This window comes from Rutidosis leptorrhynchoides, chromosome 3 (assembly GCF_046630445.1).
Source record: "Rutidosis leptorrhynchoides isolate AG116_Rl617_1_P2 chromosome 3, CSIRO_AGI_Rlap_v1, whole genome shotgun sequence".
NCBI classification, from domain to species: domain Eukaryota; kingdom Viridiplantae; phylum Streptophyta; class Magnoliopsida; order Asterales; family Asteraceae; genus Rutidosis; species Rutidosis leptorrhynchoides.
The window spans coordinates 374783823-374789047 of record NC_092335.1 but is presented as its reverse complement, the minus strand read 5'-3'; positions in this window follow the sequence as shown (position 1 = coordinate 374789047).

The window sequence follows — 5225 nt, the reverse complement described above, 5'->3', positions numbered from 1 at the left end:
TATATATATATATATATGAATATTGTAAAGTAAATAATTTATAAATATTATATATAGAAATTTATAATATTTCATAATTAGGTATTAATACTAAATTTTTATGTTAGTATTTTTATTATTACTATTAATATAAATGGAACTATAATTATTAATATGTTTATTAATTATTATTTATTATTATTAATTATTCTGTATAATATAATCAAAGGCAGATATAAAAACGTTTACATATATGTCCCCCATCAGATCTTTCTTTTTATTTATTTTCTTTTTCTCCTATTTCCTGCATACTCGTGATATTTTGTCGATCTCCACTCCACTACAAGACATCAATCGTTCAATAATGGTTGAGGGATAAAACACTCACAAGCATGATATAAGCCTGGACTGCTATTCGAGACTTGTATTAAAAAAAAAAACAGAACTATTATCTGTTCGCGTCAAGTTCAAATCGAAGGACCCGATTCCGAACCATTTTTCGAAATCTATTAAAGCAGAAGTGTTAGGAATAATCGACTTGAACTGTATGCAAGTTTTCAATATCTAATTTATTGGATTGATTTCTAATTTCGGAGTCAATTTTAATTAAAAAAAAAGTCAACCGACTCTTATGTGATCGAATTCGTTAGACTTGAGTTAATTCAAGTCTAATTGATAAATTTAAAGTGTTAAGCGGATCCTTTGGAACACATTTCATGAAGGAATTAGGGATTTTAAACATCTAGAAATCGTTTTGATTTTTAGAGTTCTTATTTTTGTTTTTCTTCTTTTTCGCGTTTCCAGAATTTTTTGTTATTTTTTTGGTTCTGTTAATTTAATCCAGCCACAGTCGGACTATTTCTGTTATTATGGAAAGACATAAATCAAGCAATTAATTCGCGTGGATGAGTGTTGATATACTCTGGTCGACAGGATAGTTGGGGAAGAATGGAAATAGAACAGGAAATACAGTCGGGATAAATAAATACAGTGGGGTTTAATTTCAGAAAAATGAAATAGGATCAATGGTTCAAGAGAGTGTCTGGTGTGCGAGAGGTCGCGGGTTCGAGTCCCGTCGTGGACATTTCTTTTTGGAAAAAACAATTGAAAGGGTATACATTCTTAAATTTTATTTCTATTATTAATAGTAATTATCATGATTTTTATTAATGTTATTATTATTATTATTATTATTATTATTATTATTATTATTATTATTATTATTATTATTATTATTATTATTATTGTTATTATTAATTGTTGTTATTATTACTAGTATTGATATTATTGTTATTGTATTAATATAAGTATTATTTATTATTTATTATTACTATCATGATTATAATTACAATTATTATTATCATTATTGTTATTTCTAATATTATAAATAAGTATTGTTATTATTATCATTTTAGTTATTATTATGTAATATCACAAAGTATTAATAATAATATTATTATTATTATTATTATTATCATGGAGATAAGTATGATTATCATTATTATTATGAGTATGATTATTATCATTATTATTGCTATTATGAAAATAACACAAACTATTATTATTATCATTAATATTAGTATTATTGTCTTTTTATAAATAATAGAGGTGTTAATATTGACAAACGTACTATTATTTTCACGAATATTATTATTATGTAAATACTAAAACCTGTATCATGATTATCATTAAAAGAAAAATCAATATGGTTACAGGTATTATTATTAATGTCACTATTATTATTATTATTACCATGATTCTTGTTATGATTATTATTATAAGTAATGTTATTATTAATATTATTATTTTAATCAAATACAAATTTTAATTACTATATTAATATGTATATAAAAATATACTCATAAGTAATATTACATACAAGTATGAATATTTTATATTAACAATTTTTTTTATATATTCATGTACAACAAAAATTAGGTATTTTAATATATATATATATATATATATATATATATATATATATATATATATATATATATATATATATATATATATATATATATATATATATATATATATATATATATATATATATATATATATGAATATATAACTATATAAATAATCATTATTTTAAATTATATATACAAATTAAATAAATAATATATAAAGTTATAATGAAATTGTTCGATTACGATTATAGGTATTAATGAATACATAAATGATATAGGTTCGTGAATTCAAGGCCAACCCTGCATTGTTCAATATAGTTATATGTATTTTTACTACAAAATACATTAGGTGAGTTTCATTTGCTCCCTTTTTACTCTTTACGTTTTTGGGCCGAGAATACATACAAATGCTTTATTAACTGTTTTACAATATTTATATGTGTGAGTTTCATTTGCTCCCTTTTTACTCTTTACGTTTTTGGGCTGAGAATACACGCAAATACTTTATTAACTGTCTTACAATATTTATATGTGTGAGTTTCATTTGCTTCCTTTTTACTCTTTACATTTTTGGCCTGAGAATACATGCAAATGCTTTATTAACTGTTTTACAATATTTATATGTGTGAGTTTCATTACTCCCTTTTTAAATGCTTTTGCAATATATATTTTTGGGACTGAGAAAATACATGCGCTGTTTTTATAACTGTTTTACGAAATAGACACAAGTAAATGAAACTACATTCTATGGCTGAATTATTAAACCGAATATACCCCTTTTTAGTCTGGTAATCTAAGAATTAGGGAACAGACACCCTAATTGACGCGAATCCTAAAGATAGATCTATCGGGCCCAACAAGCCCCATCCAAAGTACCGGATGCTTTAGTACTTCTAAATTTATATCATGTCCGAAGGAGGATCCCGGAATGATGGGGATATTCTTATATGCATGTTGTGAATGTCGGTTACCAGGTGTTCAATCCATATGAATGATATTTTTGTCTCTATGCATGGGACGTATGTTTATGAGAAATGGAAATATGAAATCTTGTGGTCTATTAAAATGATGGAAATGATTATTTATGTTAAACTAATGAACTCACCAACCTTTTGGTTGACACTTTAAAGCATGTTTATTCTCAGGTATGAAAGAAATCTTCCGCTGTGCATTTGCTCATTTTAAAGATATTACTTGGAGTCATTCATGACATATTTCAAAAGACGTTACATTCGAGTCATTGAGTTCATCAAGATTATTATTAAGAAAAATATAGTTGGATGTATTATGAAATGGTATGCATAATGTCAACTTTCGATGAAAAGAAAGTTTGTCTTTTAAAAACGACTGCAATGTTTGTAAAATGTATCATATAGAGGTCAAATACCTCGCGATGTAATCAACTATTGTGAATCGTTTATAATCGATATGGACTTCGTCCGAATGGATTTGGATGGGGTATGAAAAACACCTCCTTGATAAATACCTTAGCCATAGTCTCCGATGATATCGCTTCCCGAATGGGAAGAAACAAGGCACTCTTCGTCAATCGATCAACTATTACCCAAATCGAGTCAAATTGGGTTCTCTCCGTCTTTGGTAACTTTGTGATGAAATCCATGGTAATGTGCTCCCATTTCCATTTCGGGATTTCTAACAGTTGTAACTTACCGTACGGCTTTTTGTACTCGGCCTTAACTTGCAAACACGTGACGCATTGTTCAACATACTTTACGACATCACGTTTCATGCCCGGCCACCAATACTCTTTTTTCAAATCAAGATACATTTTCGTCGCCCCCGGATGAATGGAATACTTTGACTTATGTGCTTCATCAAGTAGCACCCGTCGATGATCACCCATTTTAGGCACCCACACTCTTCCTTGAAAAGACAACAAACCATGTGGGCCTAAAGTAATGAACTCCGTTTGCCCCACGATTCGTTCCTCATGCTTATTGTTAACCAAAGCGTCAATTTGAATCTCACCAAGCTTTACAAGGAAATCGTTAGTAATAGTCATACGTAACAATCCCAATCGTAACGCCAGATGTTGACTCTTTCGACTTAACGCATCCGTGACCACATTCGCCTTGCCCGGATGATAAAGTATCTCACAATCATAATCTTTCACCACATCCATCCATCTACGTTGACGAAAATTCAAATCTCGTTGATCAAAAAGATGTTTCAAACTTTTATGATCCGAATAAATCGTACACTTGACACCGTACAAGTAGTGGCGCCAAATTTTCAACGCATGTACAACCGCCGCCAACTCAAGATCATGAGTCAGATATCTCGTCTCATGTTCCTTTAATTGTCGAGAGGCATAAGCGATGACTTTACCTCTTTGCATTAGAACACAACCGATCTCATTTAAAGACGCATCACAATAAACCGTCATGTCTTCTACACCTTCCGGCAACACTAACACCGTAGCTTGACATAATTTCTCTTTTAAAAATTGAAAAGCAATTTCTTGCTCGTTTTCCCAATTAAATCTAGCGTTCTTTCTTGTCAATTTCGTCAACGGAGAAGCAATCTTAGAAAAGTCTTGGATAAACCGACGATAATAACCGGCCAATCCGAGAAAACTTCGGATTTCCGTGGGCGTAGTCGGTCGTCCCCAACTCTTCACCGTCTCTATCTTCCCCGGATCTACTTAAATACCGTCCTTGTTCACAATATGACCAAGGAATTGAACTTCCCTTAGCCAAAATTCACATTTGGAGAATTTAGCATACAACTTCTCCTTTCGCAACGTCTTCAACACACCCCGCAAATAATGTTCATGTTCCTTCATACTCTTCGAATAAACAAGTATGTCGTCAATGAACACAATTGCCGACTTGTCCAACATAGGTTGGCACACTCGATTCATAAGATCCATGAATGCCACTGGTGCATTCGTAAGACCAAAAGGCATAACTACAAACTCAAAATGCCCATAACGCATTCAAAAAGCTGTTTTCTCAATATCTTCCTCGCGGACCCGCATTTGGTGATAGCCGGACCGTAGGTCGATTTTAGAGAAATACGTTGCACCTTACAGTTGGTCAAACAAATCGTCAATCCGAGGCAATGGATAACGATTCTTGATCGTCACTTTATTCAACTCCCGATAATCGATGCACATCCGCATACTACCGTCCTTCTTCTTCACAAATAAAACTGGAGCGCCCCATGGCGAAGCACTCAGTAGAATGAAACCCTTCTCAAGCAACTCTTGGGTTAGATTTAACAATTCTTGCATTTCTGTTGGTGCTAAACAATAAGGAGTTTTAGCAATGGGGGTAGCCCCCGGAACCAACTCAATGCAAAATTCAACTT